Raw genomic sequence first — 18,878 nt, forward strand, 5'->3', positions numbered from 1 at the left:
GAGAGGGAGAGGGAGAGGGAGAGGGAGAGGGAGAAAGAGAGAAGGAGAGAAGGAGAGAAGGAGAGAAGGCATGTAGAGTTCAGGGCAAGGTACAAGGCCTCAGGCCACTTCCTCAGTAACCTACTTCCCCCATTCCTCCATCGGGGCCAAACCATAACCTTTCACAGTGTCCCATTAATGTCATCATGTAAGGAGTTGACCATGGGATCCATCGTTTATATGTTCAGAGCCTGTGCGATTTAGGCTTAGGTTCCATAGTCCAGCTGAGGGTCCAGATTATAGGGGACACAGAATCTTTTGGTGCTCGGACCAGCAGGAGGCAGACTGGGTGCATAGCATCAGGACTTTGCACAAACTAATTTGATTTTAAATTCTTAAAGTCTGCCCCCCTGGAGGCCAACATGTAAATTTATGTAAAAGAATATGGAAATGAACACCAGGACCAAATAGCCTCTCTCTGTTCCCTCCAAGCAGCCTTGGCCCCATGGCCTGTGCATGACCCTGTTTGGGTTTCTGGGTCCTGGGCTGTTGTGTTGGTCAAGCTGGCAGAGGTGGGGAGGCATTAGAAGAAGGGAAGGCTGCTCCAGCCAAAACAGGTCTGGAAGACTGAACTCTTGCCTATGAATAGAGCTTTCCAACGCTCCTGAAAGGCAGACTTTAAAGTAGCTTCCTCAGAGCCCTGCTCCAGAGCAGGTGATGGTGTTGACTCTGGGGTCTCCTGTGGGGCCCACCGTTGATACAGTTCTGACACTTCAAGGCACAAGGTCAGGTTGGAATCCTTGGATAATGGAAAGAAGTCAATAAGGAGTCTATGTGTTCACTGCATGTGCACAAACAAAATACACACAACACAACATACCATACATACATATAAAACACACAACAAATACATATACATATACATACACATGCACCACATACGCAACACACACAGCAAATGTACACATAACACCCAATATATACATAACATGCAACAAATATACATAATACATACCACACACAATACACAACAAACATATGCTAGAACACAAATACACAAAGCACACATATATACAGCACACAACAAACACATATAACACACATACATATGTACCACATACAACACACACACACAAAAACACAAAATATACCCATAACACACAGTACACACATACACACATAAGTCACAAAATACACACAGATCAAACAACATATATGTACAACAAACACAAAAAATAGCATGACATACATATAATGCACACAGATATATAAATGCGCCGGGCAGTGGTGGTGTATGCCTCTAATCCCAGCAGTTGGGAGGCAGAGGCAGACAGATTTCTGTGTTCGAGGCCAGCCTGGTCTACAGAGTGAGTTCCAGGATAGCCAGGGCTACACAGAGAAACTGTCTCCAAAACAAAACAAAATAAAACAAAACGACACATAAATACAACACATATAACATGTACCATGTACTATATACATATACATATAATAATGTACATACCACACAGACTACATCATACACTTATAATACACATGGCACATACACACAATGCACATACACAATACCTATATACACAAAATACACAATACAACACACAACACCCAATGTAAACCATGCATAGAACACAACACATACACATACTCCCATAATACATACGCAACAAACACACCTCACATACATATATACCACACACACCATACATCAGCCACACACCACACCACACACACATGAGTGCTTAGTGTGTTCTCTGGAACAAGCTGCAAGGCTCTGTGTGGCTCTGCAGAGAAAGAGGCTCCTTTCTCTGTAGAAGATGGGTCAGAGTGAGAGAGAGTGGAGAGAGGAAGAAGAGGAGGGATGGAGGAGATGAAAGGGAGGAGAAGGAGGAAGGGAGGAGGGAAGAAGGATAGGTGGAGGCAGAGGCAGAGGCAGAGGGAGAGGGGAAGGAAAGGAAGGAGAATGAGGGAGGGAGGGAGGGAGGGAAAGAGGGAGAGAGAGAGAGAACACAGGTCAGAGGGGACAACAACCCAGGGCCATGGGCAGCTGCTTCTGACATGGCTAATGTGGTTGTGTAGTGAGTTTGGAGTGGCCACAGGCTTAGACATGAGTGGAATAATAAGAATATAAAAACAGTACAATAGCTTTGGGCATATTTTCTTGATTGTGTGAATAATTGGCTTTGTAAAATTGCAGGCAGGACAGGATTGGCAGGGGAAGCTGCCCAGCGGCCCTCTGTGAAGTGTTCTGGTTCCTATGCCTTTGAAAACTGTCTTACGAATGCACATGTATGTGTCCGGGTGCACATGCCAAACAATCCGTCTTATGAATGCACATGCATGCACAAATGCAATTAGAAGGAATCATACCGTGCCACTTATTTTCAAGCACCACTTTAAAGCCACTTTTGTGGTTTTGTTACTTATTTATCCATGTCCCCCAATCCTGGCACCTGCCTCTCCCATGCTCAGGGCAGGCATGACCAGTCACATACTTCTGAAGCTCATGCATCATAAGCAAACATACATGCCTTGTAGCTGTGTCTCCACGCCCCGCTTTCCCCACAGAATCATAGCTCACTTAACTGAATAAATCTGACTTGGAACTGTATACTACTCCATAGTTAGGACCATTACTTCATATTCAGCTGAAGAGGTCAGCTTAGCACCTTTGGAAAATTCCACCCCTCCCCTCCTGGAGGAGAGAGGTCAAGAAGCATGTAGGCTCCTCTCCCCTCCAGAAGAGAAAGGCTCTTTACATTCTTCAGAAAGATCACAGTGGGGGGGGGGGCTGTGTGTGGACTGTTGGCCACCCGCAGATAAAGGAAGCATTTGCTACCTCATTGCCTAAGGACCAATCAGTTTAAAAGTCACACTGTTCTGACAATCATATTGTGCCTAGTTGCTGATGCTCTATTCTTCCCCTGGAAACTGTATAAAAACTGGCCAAACAGGCCACCCAGGGTCACTGCCTCTCCTTTGGGTGTGGGATGACCCCAACATGCTGGAACAATAAATTCCTCTTGCTTTTGCATCGATCTCCCACACCGCATGGTTCACTGAGAGGGTCCCCAGTGGCTAAGGCTCAGCAGAGTTTTACACAACCATGTGCACACCGATTGATGGACATTCTTGCTCTTTTTCTATCTCAGAAAGTGCTTGGACATAACATCCTTACCCAGCATCGCTCTTATTCCAATGGGGCAGACGGTCAGCCGGGAATCACTGGATGAAGGCCATGCTTCTCCCACTAACAACAAGCATTATTGGATTGCTTTCTGTTGGTTTAATCACACTGTCGCTGCCCCCTTTCACCAACACAGAGAGGTTTCTCTTTTCTGCTTCCCCAAGAGGGACTTCTGATAATAAACTCTCTTTTCCTGTGTGCTAGGTCTCAATGCCAGCTTGTTTGCATTCCTTAGCCTATCAACAGGGTTATCATATATTATTGAATATTTTTGCAAAGCAAGAATTGGCCTGCAAATCTGACCTGTGATTTCTGGGTTTTGTGAGGTAGCAGATAACTAACTGGCCTGTGGCCTCTCTCAGATCCTTCTCTGGGTGCTGTTCTGACAGATGGGGGTGGGAGGAGTGGAAGACATTGATGCTGGACTCAGATCAGCCAGGGGGAAGGCATTGTTGGGAAATCCTTGGCCATTGCCTGGGTGCTCTCTGCACCCAGTCTAACATGTCTGACGAGAGTGAGGCAGACACAGCAGAGGGAAGTGCTACCAAGAGAGCATGGTTGCCCTGATCCAGGTATTTAGTCCCTTTGTAACTTGATGGATACTAGCCAGCTCATGTAGGAAAGATGGAGGAGGGGCAAGGAGAAGCTTGGCCAGGCTTGTGCAGGAGAGGTAGGCAGGCACTGAGTAGAGCTTGGCCCTGTCAGGTAGGCTCTGGTTTCAGCAAACAAGCCCTACACTGTGTAGTAGCTTGTTCTTCATGCTCAGGGTCTTCTGAGGATGCCAACCAAGATCAGGGGCCTTGGGATATCATGAAGGTTGGCCCAGCAGGTCCAGCATTCTCTTCTCTAATGTGCCTAAGGCACTGTGGATGTGGGATTGTCCCAGCAGCCCTGTTACATGGATATTGAGAAGGCCAAGACAGTGGGAATGAGGCAAAAATTGGACTCGCCTGAAATGTCTGTATTCCTCTAATAAATCTTAAACATACACACGTGTACACGCATACACATATTTAGTGTGTGTTTATTTGGAAGTTCTTATATGTGAATGTGTGTACACCTGCTAGGGGTCAACCTTGGGTGTCATTCCTCAGGATCTGCCCATGTAGCTTTTTGAGCCTGGGTCTCTCCCAAGGACCTGGCTTCCATTGCTTAGGCTAGGCTGGCCGGCCCACAAACCCCTGCAGTTCCTGAATCTGCCTCTTCAGCATTGGGTTAACAAGCATTTGCCACCATGCCTGGCATTTATGTAAGTTCCCGGGGCTCAAACTCAGTTCCCATGCCTCCTGTGTATCATGTACTTTGCTGCCTGAGACATCTCCCCAGTCCATTTCTCTATATTTATGGATCACCTTTACACATTCTTCCATAAACACACATGTTAAGGAAGCACGTGTCCTCCTAGTTTTGTGAATTTTTGTTCTATGAATCCAATAAGCTGCGGAAATTCTCAGCAATGGATGCTTAAGACCTGGCTCACTCATTGCTGCTCCCTGACATTCCTCCTAGAGCCAGCCTGGTGTCCGAGTAGGTCGGCTGTGCTGCTTGAACAAAGGGAGGCAATGGTGTTGCCTTTGAAATCCAAGCTTATGGATTCCAAGTGTCTTTTGGATGATGCTTGCTTACACTTCTTCATTAGAGAGTTTATTTTTGTTTTGTCTAATTTGAATATGCAGGATCTTCTATATGCTGACCATACAGGACTCCTTCCTTCCTATCTTAAATCAAGAGGGGCCTCAGGAGACACTTATTTTTAGACTCTGTGTGAAACCTGGTTCTGAGACAAGAATCAGCCAACATCCTGCAAAATTTAATTGGTTAAGTTCAGTAACTCTATATGGCACAGTAGGCCACTTCCTATCGTGGGAACATTCAGCAGATAATTCATTCTGTAGAATTCATTAGGAAGCAGTGTTGTTCAAACCCAGACATTCTGCAGGTGCATTGCAGAGATTTATTTTTTGTTAATGCCTCTGCCAAATGACCACATTGCAACAAAAGGCATTTATTTGGAAGTTTTCTAGGCCAAGCTAGACCCACCAACCATCTCTATTTGGGGAAGGTAACTTGAGCTCAGGTTTTAGTCTCTTATGGGCTTAGGTATCAGTTAGGGTCCCAGTAGGAAATGGTTCCACACAGAGGAGTACTTGGGGATTGTGTAGTGACGGACTCTGTTTGGGGAAGAGTGAGGAAGCTGTTGTCATCCTTTTGCCTTTCTCTTGCAACAAATACCTAGAGGAGGAAGGATTTCACTGTTCATAGCTTTAGAGGGTCTGGTCCATTGTGACCAGGAGGCTGTGATGGAGCAGAGTGGCTTATATCATGGTGGCTGGATGCAGGGAGAAAAGATGCTTGTGCTGTGAGCACTTTCTGGGTTCCAGCCTAGGGGATGGTGTCACCCATACTCTGGAGGGGTCTTAGTTAATCTCTGGAAAGTCCCCATAGACACATGCAGAGGTGTGCTTTCTAGTGTCACAGGCATTTGCATTCACCACTTGTCTTGTTATGTGATAAGATGTCCAATAAATGCAGCCTAAGGAAGGGACAGCTTGTCTTGGCTCACTGAGTGCAGTCTGTCAAGGAAGCAATAGCTTGAGGTGGCTGCCATGTGCACTCGCAGTCAGGAAGCAGAGAGAGAGAGAGAGAGAGAGAGAGAGAGAGAGAGAGAGAGAGGAGCATTAGTTAGTGCTCCGTTTGCTTCCTCACTCAGCTGTGTACCCTAACTGGTAGAATGGTAGTGTCCACACTTAGGGTGGACCTTCTCACTCCAATTAACCCAATCTAGAAACTCCCTCATGGGCATGCTCAGAGATTTGTCTCCTACGTGACGTCAGATTCAAACTGACAATGTTAGTAATCACAGCATCTAAATGCAAGGGTTGACCCTCTTCTGCTGTGTCTGTGTTTCAGTGATGTGTGTTGTGGATGTCGATCCACTCTCAGTCTTGGACACATTGAACACCTTCTCCTATCTGTCCCCTGTGGTCCTTCTCAGAACAACAGTCAGGGTCATTCACTCTGCCTCAAACTCCACACATTCTGGTGTTAAGTCTTCCTCAGCCCGGGGACATCAAGAGTTCCTCTTACACACACGTTTCTGCTTTTGCTGTGAAGTTTTAAGACATTAGTTGGTCCTTCCTTTTCTCAAATGTGAGTGAGCATCACAGCCATGACATAACACCTCCAGACAGCACTTGATGTTCTTCTCCTAGCAGAACGACCATCACCGTCTTTGCTAAAGATATTGAGACCTGAGGTTGGACCGGTTGACATCCCCTCATAAAAGGAAGGAGCTGGAAGACCATCAGACCCTCACCTGAGATCTCAAGCCACTCCCACGTCCCCCTCCCCAAGCTCTGTGTAATTTTGCCTTAATTATATGTGCTCTTGCAGTCTCTGCATGTTCTGGAAGGTTAACTAAAGGGGAACAGCTCCAACTATATAGCTATGGGAGAGTCATCTCCCATATGTTGGGGTGAGACTTTCCATGGATAAAGTTGTGTTGGTTTCACCCACACTCCTTAAGTGACTCCCCTTGCCTGTGTTCTGTAAATAATTTCAATAAACTCATTGGTTTACCACCACATTGAACCTGGGTGGAATGGCACTTGGTCTGTTGTTGTCCCAACTGGGATGAGTAGGTATTTGCTTACGCCCCTCCAGGGAAAGTTCATGCAACCAGAGCCTCCCTGTTGGCTGGGTTCCTGAGGTCTGCCTAGGAAATTTATAGAGAAGAACTCAAAGGCTAGCTGCTTCCCTGGAGTGTTGCAGACAAAAGCAGCAGATGGGTCTCTCCAGGCCTGGGGGACTGTGGTGATGGAGCCTTGAACACAGGGTTCTCAGCACTGTGGAAAAGGCAGCTGGAGTTCTCCTTGGATTTAGAGACCAACAGCTCCATCCCCAGGCGTAAGTTCCAAAGAGATTACCGGAACACCCCTCAGGTGGCATTCCTTTAATGGATGATGGATGTTGAGTATTTTTCTTGCCGGGGGCATGGACAGACAGTGTAACACTCACTCCTGTGGTGCTCTACAGCTCTGCTGCTGAGTACAAGTAAGAAAGGATGAGGAGCAAGCCAGGAGCAGACAGCACACAAGCATGCGGTGTGCAAGAACAGTGTGAGCAGAAAGATAATCCTGAGCGCTAATCACCGATTGGCTGCGTTGTCAGGAAGAGCAGGTAGCGTAAAAAGCAATGAATGGGTCCACAAAGGAGTAATGGCTTTGCTTAGATCAATGATGATAATGGACGATAGCAGTGTTGTGAACAGGGGAGGGTAGTAATGGTCTTGTCTCCAAGGGTCTCAGACCAGCCCAAAGTAATCTATCACCAAAGGGCAATCCTGGCCCCAGTGGGCACCACCTCTCTCCTTCATGCCTTCCTGTCAGTTTTGTTGATGGATTGAAACCTGGAGCAATGGGCTCCCACCCACAGGGGTCACTGTGGCTCCAGGTCACTGCAGAATGATCAGATCTTATAGGTTGGTCCTATCCACCTTGTTTCTAGCACTGGCCCTGGGGCATGGCCACTGCTCAGCAAGCACTCCAGGAGTAAATAAGGCTAGTTATTCACAGATGGCAGGTGCTGCAGGCCTGAGTGTTGGAGAGGGACTTGCTTAACAAAGAGTAGAACCCACTGGAGCCAGGAGAGAAGCAGATCCTTTGCCCTTGTCTGATGGAGAAAGCTCAAGGTAGCAGAACTGGTATGAGCTTGATTAGACAGAGGGTCATCTGGGCTGGGGGCTGTTACCCAGAGCCTTCCCTCTGTCTGTAGTGCTGGGGTTGGATAGAGAAGGGCTCCTTAACCTGGCTGCATGGCAGAGAGGCTCAGGGTCCTACAGGCTGCTCTGCTGTCCTCCTGCTCCCACTGCTTAGTGGCAGGGTCACCTCTGTTAACGAGCCAGTGTACACAGCCATCCTCATTATATACATCTCTTTGGGCTTTCCCTGACCTGGTGGTTGCTGGCTGGAGGCAGCATGGCTCTGCAAAGTGTCCCAAATCAGCCAGGCTGGACACGGGCCAGAGTCCTGCTCCCTTGGCATCTCTCCTGGATGTGGAGGGCTCTGAGCTATCTTTGTCTGCTGGTGACTGAACAGCCACCAGAGGCACAGCACGCAGCCCCAGAACTAGCTGCATCTGCAGAGTCTGGCCCAGACAGGGGTTGAAGATGCCAGCATGTTCTGTGTTCAGTTTATGTTCTCCATGTCGGTCCAGGGACAGGGCAGCCGAGGTCTCCCTTGCTGGTTTGTGTGCTGATCCTAGTCCCCAGCTGTGACAGGGTGAATGAACGCTGCAGTCTCTCTCACCTACCTGCTTTCTTTCCAGTTGTTACCTGTGTCTTCTCCATAGTGACAGGTTTCACTAGACTTAGATTATAGAGCTGATGACTCTGCTTTAGACCAGGGATGAAGACTCACAGTCAGGAGTATGGGAAAAATATCTCAGGGACAGCAACCAGTTAAGAAAGTGGCATCATTACCTACTGAGCACTGGCCCTGGGAATCTTTGTCTCTTTGCTTTATATATGTTCCTTTTTCTCCTTCTCCTTTTTCTTCTTCTTCTTTCCTTCCTTCTTCCTCCCTCTCCTCCTCTTCTCTCTCTCCCCTCTTCTCCTCCTCCTCTTCTTTCCCCCCTCCTTTTTCTCTCCCCTTCCAGCCATCTCTGTGTGTTTTCATGTGTATATGTGTGCATGTGTGAGTGGTCACGGGTACACATGGACACATTTTAAGTGGTCCTCATGCTCACATGGCAAGCCCTTCAGTATGGCGAGCACATTTCTGACCTGGCCATCTCTCTAGCCCCCATCATTTCTTTTGCTCCTTGCAGTGGCTCTGAGATAGGAACAATAATTGTCCTTTCTTTATATTTGAAGTAATGGAGGTATTATTGTTCTTTTTTTTTATTTGAGGTAACTGAGGTTTGGAAAGGTTAATAAAACTTGCCTGCAGTCACACAAATCAGTGAGGCAGAGATTGAATCCCAGCAGGGTCCCTGTGACTCACACAGAGCCCGAGCTCCCCGTGGAGTTGCCCCTCAGTGTGGACACAGAGGGAGTCCGTGCTCACATCTAGCAGAATTCTCATTTCTGTACTCTGTACTGTGGGCTAGGCCTCTTCTCCACACTCCCTGCAGCCCGCTGAGGCAGGAACATTAGTCTTCTTATTTTATAAACAAAAAAGTCACAGTCTGGGGAGGTAAAAGGTATATTCAAGGTCAGGGAGCTAGTGATGGGCAGGTGGGAACTTAAGATACCTGCAAAGATGTAAGATATAGGGACGAGGGGTAGCTCTGCTTGTAACATGAGGGGCATATGGGAGGTGTCTGAGAGAATGGTAGATGAGGGACCACAGTGATTGTGGCTGAGTCAGCCTTCTTTAGCTGTGCTAAAGTGCTTGGCGCGACTGGCTTAAAGGAGGGGAACTTCTGACTCACAGTTTGGAAGTTTTAGTTAGCGGTCAGTTCCTCCCCTGTTTTGGGACCTGCGATGAGGTCATTTTGAGGAGGCTGTGCTGGAGCACAGCTGCTTGCCTAGAGGAAAAGAGAGAAAGAAGAGAGATAGGGCAGGTGGTGGGGGGATGATGGAATATGAAGGGCTGAAATCCCACCAATATGCCCTTCAAGGCCATGTCCTAATGACGTAACTTCCTCCCACGAGGCCACACCTCCTAATGATGTAACTTCCTCCCACTAGGCTACACCTCCTCAAGCTTCTACCACATAGCACCACAGGCTGGTGACAAAGCCTTTAACATATAGGCCTTTGGGGACATTTAAGATGTATATTATTATGGTAGTATAAAGAGATCAGAGGATCATGGGACTGAATATGGTGTATTGGTGGTGGTGGGGGTCAGATATACAGGAGCAGCAGACAGAAGGGTGGGTTCCATTTTATCCCTAATCATTGGCCCACTCTGCCTAGTCCAAGTGGTTCTGCCCCTTTAGACTCTGCTATGGAATTGGCCTGGTCCCATCTTGTTGGCAGGCCATAGCACAGGGATCCCTGCTCAAGATAAGAGCCGCCACTGCCCTGTGACAGTAACAAGCTGTCCTGTGTGTGCTGCCGGGGAGATGCATCTGCTGACTCTGCTTCTGCAAAGGGCCCCACTAGATGAGACTGGTGGAGTTAGGACATGACTGAGATCTCTGTGTTGGCTTTAAAGTGCTTTCCTTGGTCTCATTAGCTCCTGGGCACATTGTTTGGGAATCCTTAGATGACAGAGGGCTGGTGCCCAGCCTGCTGGGTCACGGTCCATGTTGGTATTGATGGGTGTACTATGAAGTGTTCTTTATTCCGTCTCATAAGGGAAAGTGAATCCCATTGGCAAAGGCTGAAGACAACTAAGGAAGAGGGTGAGTCCTGGACTCCAGCTCTGCCCCTTTGGTGGATGGCTCTGGGCATTACAAAGCACAGACTATCCAGTGACAACGTTATGAGTGATAGCTACTTTTTGATATGCTTCATGGTCCTGGATGGCTGAGCAAGGACTGGGATAAATGCTTGGTACTTCATAGAGCCGCAAAGCAACTGTCTGAGTCTAGAACCAGTGCTCCATCCTTCCCAGGAGTGCATGAGACATTTTCCTGAGCAGCTTAGAATCAACAAGGGAAGAGACTTAGGTAGTACTCAAGCTGCACTCCTTGGTTGGGCGCTCTGTATCCCAGCCAATCAAAACTCTTCCGTAGCCCGCTTGCCTCCCAAATGTTGGAACTCCCTGCTCTAACAGGACCCCAAAGCTTGGGATTTTTCTGAAGGCATTGCTTCTATTGGAACAAGACATGGAGAGGAAGTGAGATGGTGTGTTCTGTGTCTTTCATGCACAGGTTTGGGAACTTATAGGAGGAAGCTACTTCCCTGGGGGAAGTGTTTGTTTGGGGTCAGAAATGGTCTGACCCACGCTCTCAGGTGGTGTTCACAGCCATTTTCCGCAGACTCAGACTCAGATTGCAGGTGCAATGCTTTTGGTATTTTGAAAACAGGTGTATTAGTTCTCTGGTGCTGCCTAACAAAGCACTCCTTCCTACATTAGGTAGATTACAACGAGGGCTTACTCTCTGCTCTGAAAGCTTAGTGCATGAAGACAAAGCCCGAGGCCTGGCAGGGCCACAGCACTAGAGGACCCTTCTTGGCTAGTGGCAACTCCTTAGTCTTTGGTGTCCCTTGGCTGAGAGCTGTGTCACTCTAAGGACTATCTCTGCCTGCCCTTTATGCTATATAATTGGCCTTCTTTGTATGTCTAGTTCTGTCTCTCATAAGGACACTCTTAGTGGACTTAGGGCCCCTGCTCTAGCATGCCTTCAACTTTTCTAATTAAATCTGTAATGATACTAAGTAAGCTCATGTATTGAGGGTCCGGGTGGACATGACATTTTGGGGTCAGTATTTAGAAAGAAGAAACCAAGTGTGGGAGCTCAGTGATCCTTTCACAGGGTCACCTAAGACCATTGGAAAACACAGATATTTACATAATGATTCATAACAGCAGCAAAATTAAAGTCATGAGGTAGTAATGAACACAATTTTTATGGCTGGGGGTCATCACAACATGAGGAACTGTATTAAAGGGTCTCAGCATTAAGAAGGTTGAGAACCACTGGTCCAGGCTGAGTTTCTAGAGACATAAGATCCGAGCTCATGTGTCAAAACTCTTTGGACGTTGCCTGCCAGTGCCCACCTGCCCTCCAAGGTGGTTAGCCCAAGCTTGTGCTCTGGTTTCTTGAGTCTGACTTGCTAGATTCATGGTGTATTTTCCGTGTTGCCTCTGTACTACCCAGCATCCACTGCTGCACAACTTCATGCTTGTTCATGTGTCTTCAACCCTCCCCCCACAACCCTGGTGGAGTTCTACTTGTCCAACCTTTGTCAGAATGCAGCCAGCCCTGAAAGTCACCTGCGAGACACATCCCACACTGGTCCATGTGAAGTCTTCAGTGAGGCCTCTTCCTGCGGTGTCTCTGCACCAGGCTTTGTTTTTGACTTGTCTTACCTCAGCCTGTCTTGTTCCCTGCTGGCCCTTCTTTGTCTCCCATCTGCCAAACCTTATCCTCCTTACAGCAGAGCCTACCTTTCTGGAATTTTTTTCTTCAACTGTGTGGGTCAGTCTTTATTGTCAACTTGACACAACCTGGAGTCTTTAAAAGTTTACCTGTTTTTTAAGATTTATTTTTTATTTTATTTTATGTCTATGGATGTTTTGCCTGCATATATGTCTGTGTACCACATGTGAGCTGGTGCCTGTGGGGGCCAGCAGAGGGCATTAGATACCCTGGATATGGAGTTACAGACCCTTGTGCTACCACATGTGTGCTGAGAATCAAATCTGGGATCTCTGGAAGAGCAACATGTGGTTTTTTTTGTTTTTTGTTTTTGTTTGTTTGTTTGTTTGTTTTTCTTTTTTGGTTGTTTTTTTTTGGGTTTTTTTTTTTTTTTTTTTGGTTTTTTGAGACAGGGTTTCTCTTTATAGCCCTGGCTGTCCTGGAATTCACTTTGTAGACCAGGCTGGCCTCGAACTCAGAAACCCACCTGCCTCTGCCTCCCGAGTGCTGGGATTAAAGGCACGAGCCACCACGCCCTGCGCAACATGTGTTCTTGATGGTTGAGTCTTCCCTTCAGGCCACAACCTAGAGTCTTAGGAAGAATTATCTGGATCAGGTTGGCCTGTGGTCATGTCTTTGGGGTGTTGTCTTAATTGTTAATTAATGCGAGAAGACCCTGCCCACTATAGGCGGCACCATTCCCTAGTCAGGAGATCCAGAACCACATTAAGAGAGGCGAAAGCTACATAAGCCACAAGCAATGTGCGGCTCCACAGGAATCCATGTGTTTGTTCTCTCTCTGCTCTTGACTGAGGATGGGAGGCTTTAAGTTGCTGCCTTGAATTTCTTACAACAATGAATTGTAAGCTGGGATTGTGAGCCAAATAAACTCTTTCCTTGTTTATGTTGCCTTTTGTTGGATTACACACACACACACACACACACACACACACAAACAAACACACACAGAAATGAAACTGTATCACCAGCTTTTCCCTCACATGCCTGGCTTCGTAGTTGCTTAGATCTTTCTTGGCATAGTGATGCTTCCTCAGGGAGACCCTCCACTCCTTGACCACCCACCCCACCCTAATTTCCTCATACCAACCGTTTCATCGTTGTCACTTAACCTACCATTTTCTGATATCTTCTTATCTATTTGTTAATTATCTCCTTGCTCTTGATTATAATCTTTGTGGTGACAAAGGACCTTATTTTCTTCCTCAGTGCTGTTTTTCAGAGCTAAAGCATGGTGCCAGAGAATCCTGGGCATCCAGTCAAGATATGTAATTTTTTTCTGTCTTCACTAACTCAACACTTTCTTTTACCCTTTCAAGTCGCAGAGTGGGCACAGCATGCTGCGTGGAGTACGGGCTGGCTGAGCCTCGTATCTAGGCATGTGCTGGCTGTGGCCCAATCATCCTGTGATGTTAAGAATGCCATTCAGACTCTCCTTGGGCCTCTGCTTCCTGTACTATGTCCCAGAGGAAGTTTTTGTCATATCCAGAGTTCTCCTGCAGATTAAACTACATCAGTCAGGTAAGACAGAATGGATGCAAGGCAGGGCAGCATCAACCAAAATAAGGGACACCACAACAAACACAGGGAAGGGAGGATGGCATAGAGACTCATCCTCCGGATGCTAACACTGATGGGCGACATAGGAACTCATTAGTTCCCCACTTTCTAGCGAGGTTTGTGGAAGTACACAGTTACTATGTTAGGCAGATTACCTGCTTCAGAAGGCGTATTCTGGAGCAATTGTGTTTCCCTACCTCACAAGCTGATTCTGGGATGCCTGCATCCTGATGTTTAGGCTGGGCTAGTTGAAGGACAACTAGACTTAGGGCAGACACAAGCAGTGACTGATGCCTGATGCCGCTGCAGTTTCTGGGGAGGCTCCACACATGGGCTTCACTTGGCCGCCATCTTTGTTCTATAGCCATTTGTGTTGGGGGCACTTGGAGAAGAGTGAGCCTGCCTAGGGATGATGGGGCCAACACTGTAGAAAAAGCTTCCAGTATTAATCAGTTAGTACCCTCTTCCTCCTTGTCCCTTCTCTATGGTTGCCCTGAACTACTGCAGCCCTTCTTCTTCTTCTTCTTCTTCTTCTTCTTCTTCTTCTTCTTCTTCTTCTTCTTCTTCTTCTTCTTCTTCTTCCTCTTCCTCTTCCTCTTCNTCCTCTTCCTCTTCCTCTTCCTCTTCCTCTTCCTCTTCCTCTTCCTCTTCCTCTTCCTCTTCCTCTCCTCCTCCTCCTCCTCCTCCTCCTTCTTCTTCTTCTGGAACAATTGTTTATTGGGGGAGGGTGCACCAATCCTTCTTGGCCGCCACCTTCCTCGTGGCTGCCGGCACGTTGCTAGGCTCCTCCCTCTTTCTCTTGGCGCGGATGTGCGTGCCCACCCATTTCTTGATGAACTTGAGTGTGTGCTTGTCCTTGGACACTTTGAGCAACTCCATGGTGTGCCGCTTGTAGGGTGCAAAGCCGCACACCTCCCGGATCATGGGGGTGCTTTTTGAGGCACCCGCGGCGCCAGCTGTATGGGGTTTGTTGACATTCTTTGTCACCTTGTGGTCTTTGCTGATGCCCACAGCCATGGGGTAGCCCAGGACCGTGGCTGCTGCTCTTCGATGGCGGCTGGACAGTGCTATGATTCTTCTATAGCGCCCAGCTCAGAGCTGTACCAGGCCCCAACATCTCTGCCTCTTTCCTTCCCTCATCAGTAGTTCCTGAGAGGCCCCTGCTTTCCTACCCCAGAGTCTCACTGTGTTCTCGGGCAGGGTCAAGTCTCAGAGGGTCCGACACACCTTGGCCATCTGGGATCTTGGGGATTCATCTCTTGTCTCTCTTCCCTCTGCTCTGCTGCCGGCCCTTCTTGCTTTTTCTTGTACTCACTCATGTGTATGGTGAGGGAAAGAAAGTGAGGGCCGGTGGTGGTTGGGTAGTCACTATCCAAGTTGGCTTGAGCAGACTGAATTTAACAATTTGGATGAAGCAGGGCATTTCCTTGAAGCAATAAGCACACACAGCTCACGTAACGGGAGCAAGACAGCCAGAGTAATACTAAATCTATTTTTGAAATTAAACTTGAGGTGAAATTTTCCCTACAGAGAAAAGTTCAGGTTTAGAAAAAAAATTTATAGGTGAAGAATGTCTCTGTGTCCTCAAGGGCTTTTAGATCCACGAGAGTTCTTGGGTCCAGGGAAAAAAAATGGAGTACATAGAAGAGTTGTCAAGTGTCACACACAATAAAAGCTTTTGCTCTGGTCATTTAGGGTCAGCCTGGGCAGCATGGCAAAACCCTGTCTCATTTTTTTTTTTAAGAAGGGAAGGCAAAAAAATGGGCTAGAGATGGATCTTAGTAATAGATTGCTTACTGAGCATGCGTGAGCCCCTGGGCTCGACCCTAGTACTGAAAAGAAACCATCAGTATGACAACTGGTTCTTATTTTAATTTTTACAAAAGGAGAAAATGATTTAAACACATGTTTCACCAGAGAAGACACACAGATGGCCACTAAGCCCATGAAAAGGTCCCCTGTGTCATCACTCACTGGAGAAATGCAAGCTGAAACCCCAGTGGCTTCATCTGAATGCGTACCTATTGAAATGGCTAAGCGAAGGCAGCCAGAATCACTGTTGACTTAGATGTGGCACTCTCCTGTGGTGTTTGATACAATGTTACAGGTCCTTTGAAAAGGTTTATCAGTTTCTTACAAACCTAGACATAGGCTTTATCAAGTCATCCAGCAGTTTCTCTCCTCATCACCCAGGGAAGACAGACGCCTCTTACACAAATGTTCACACCAGTTCTAGTCACACTCGCCAAAATCTAGGAACAACCCAGACATCCTTCGGCAGGTGAGCTGGGGAGATGAACATCAGTGTCTCTGTAGAACTGAGTATAGCTCAGCAGCGAAAAGGAACCTGTTATCGATATGAGCAACACCATGACTAAGCGTCACCACGTCGTCATGTGGAAGGAAGCAGTCTGAAAACCCCACAAGCTTTAGGGTTCCATTTCTGTGATGTTTGGACAAAGGTAACGTTTTAGAGACGAAGCAGAAATCAGTGAATGCCAGGCAGGAAAGCAAGGCCAGGGGTGGGAGAGAAGCTAACACAGAGTCAAGAGGAGGGGATGGAGTAGTAACAGAAACCACATATAACTGGCACAGCATGTTCACAGGACTGTGCGTTTATTGGGATTTAAGGATTTTTCACTAAAAGAGTAAATTTTACAATGTTAAAATTAAAAAGAAAATGAATATGAGGTTTGGTGTGCTCTTATTGTTTGGTCAGGAGTTCAAGGTTACCTAGTACTGTTTGGTATTGGGATATATGGTTCAGTGGATTATTAGGACACACATAGGCTCAAGGGTGCTCAACTGTGTCATAGTCATTTGTCTAGCCACCTTCGATCACAACAGCATCTTGTGTCTCTCACGATCACAGGGTTTGGAGAGGATTGCCCTCTGCCATGCTGATCCTGTTCTCAGACACAAGCAGGAGGCAGGACAGAGGAGTCTGCTATGCTCTGGACAGGGAGAGGATGTCCTAAGTTCTCTGGGACACTGGGTTCATTCCCTGGCCGGTTGCTCATTGCTTCCTGTGTCTTCACATCTTCTTCCCTGTCTACACTGTGAAGCATCCTCATGGGTACAGCCTGGCTTAGCATACTGGTTTCTATCCTGGCACTAGAGTCCTTTAACCACGTTTGCTATTGTTATCCAACTCTACAATGGGAACAATAATAGACCCCCTTCACGGGGACCCAAGGATTAAATGCTGCAAGTTTGTGCAGTGCATGGCCCAGCACCTGCCTTGGTGACCCTGAGAGGAATATAGTGATTGTCTTAGTTCTGTCCCTTACTACATTGTTCATACAATGGCCTGTTTGTGTGCTTGTTCCCCACTGCCACAGGCAGGGTACATCATGCAGTTGGGAGCTGCATCTTGTGGAATTTAGTATCTCCAAGTGGCCGGCACAGGAACTGAATATAAAAGATGCCTCCTCAAGTTTTTTTCAACTGAGTGGACAGATGCAGCTGTGACATTGGACTATCAAGGATGCTGAGAACCCTGGCCAGGTCATAGTTCACATGGATTGAACTCACTGGCATGAGCTGTACTCCTGTCTCCACCCTCCTCCAGGTCAGGCCCAGGCATAGAACTGAGCATCCTAAGACCCCCCTCCCCCAACAGTTTCTCAATCCTGCTTTATAACCAACCAGCCATTCCTGATCCAGGCAGCCCAGGTTCACCTGTCCGTACCAACTTGTACAGGGGCAGAGATTCAGGCATGAGGCTGGGATAAAGTGCGGGGACTTGTTTGTCTAACTGTATAAATGCTAGGTCCAGGAAATGATAACATCAGCTTCCCTTGTGCTGGAGGACAGGACAGTGGTCCTCTGTCCTGCCTTCTGTGTCTGAGAATAGGAGCAGCATGGCAGAAAGCAATCCTGCCCGTGGTCCTGTTCCGAGTCTATAGAGAGGGATACCGATGTGGATGCTGAGGGCATTACATTTACCAGGATACACAGGTGGGAGGCAGGTTATGTCCCAAAAGATCAGACTGGGCAATTAAGGAAGAAAGAATAGGGACAAAGGTCACTGCCTGCTCTCAGGTCCCCAAAGCCGACAAGACTCATGTAGTACGAGGGGGACTGAGTTTAACTGGAGCCCATGGAGAAGATCTAGGGCTGACACTACTAAGGTGCGTTCCCAGAGGCTGGAGGAGCAGAGATGGTGACCATGCTCTCGCTCTGTGCCAACCAGCCTCATCTTGGAGAGTGTTCAGTTCTGACTGGCATGTTCTAGGGTGGACATGTCCAGCCAGTCGTACCAGCAGATGGTAACTAGGATGACCAGGTGACCCAGCACTGGCTTGTGTAAACGATGGTTGGAGAGATTCAGCTTAGGGAGTAGAGGTGTGCTAGGGTGAGAGGTCACGATAGTGATGATAGCTGGGCTCCCTGTGGAGGAGACCAGATCCAGTCTATTAATGCTCTTAATGCACTGTCCTATAGAGATTTCTCCAGGAATAGAACGGTTTTATAGATGAGTTATTTGATAGATAGCAGACTTCTCTCTCCCTCCCTTTCCCTTTCCCTCCCCCTCTCCCCCCTCTCTGTGTAGAGATGCATGATCACACGTGTATATACATCTGTGTCTGCATGCATACTGGTATCCTTTTAGTTGTTCTCTATTTCACTTTGAGACAAGATTCCCCACTGAACGTGGAGCCCACAGATTTGCAGTCTGGTTGGCTAGTAAGTCTCAGAGGTCCTCCTGGTTTTACCTCTCCAGTTCTGGTGTTACCATGTTTTCCACCTGTTACAGGGGTGCTGCGGGGTCAAATTCAGGTCCCCCATGCGTGAATGGTGAATACTTTACCACCTGAGCTGTCTCTCTAGACCCCTGGTGCTTTTTAAAAAACAGCTAATATATGACGACAGATTGATTTTTTTTATACTTTTCTTTCTTTTTAATTTTTTATTCTCTTTCTTTCTTTCTTTATTTCTTCTTTCTTTCTTTCTTTTTTTAAATTTTTAATATTTTTATTACATATTTTCCTCAATTACATTTCCAATGCTGTCCCAAAAGTCCCCCATAGCGCCCCCCACTTCCCTACCCACCCATTCCCATTCTTTTGGCCCTGGCATTCCCCTATATTGGGGCATA

The 18,878-nt window shown here is 47.2% G+C and overlaps 1 protein-coding gene and 1 pseudogene across 1 annotated transcript in view; one reads left to right on the forward strand and one right to left on the reverse strand.

Annotated features, from left to right (window-relative positions):
• The window catches only part of Cnih3 (cornichon family AMPA receptor auxiliary protein 3), a 107,328-nt gene that overhangs the window by 32,262 nt on the left and 56,188 nt on the right, over positions 1–18,878 (forward strand). The gene's annotated exons all lie outside the window — the stretch shown is intronic.
• LOC110310121 lies at positions 14,492–18,518 on the reverse strand (annotated as a pseudogene).

The sequence above is a fragment of the Mus caroli genome, chromosome 1 (genome assembly GCF_900094665.2).
Source record: "Mus caroli chromosome 1, CAROLI_EIJ_v1.1, whole genome shotgun sequence".
In the NCBI taxonomy this organism is placed as follows: Eukaryota; Metazoa; Chordata; class Mammalia; order Rodentia; family Muridae; genus Mus; species Mus caroli.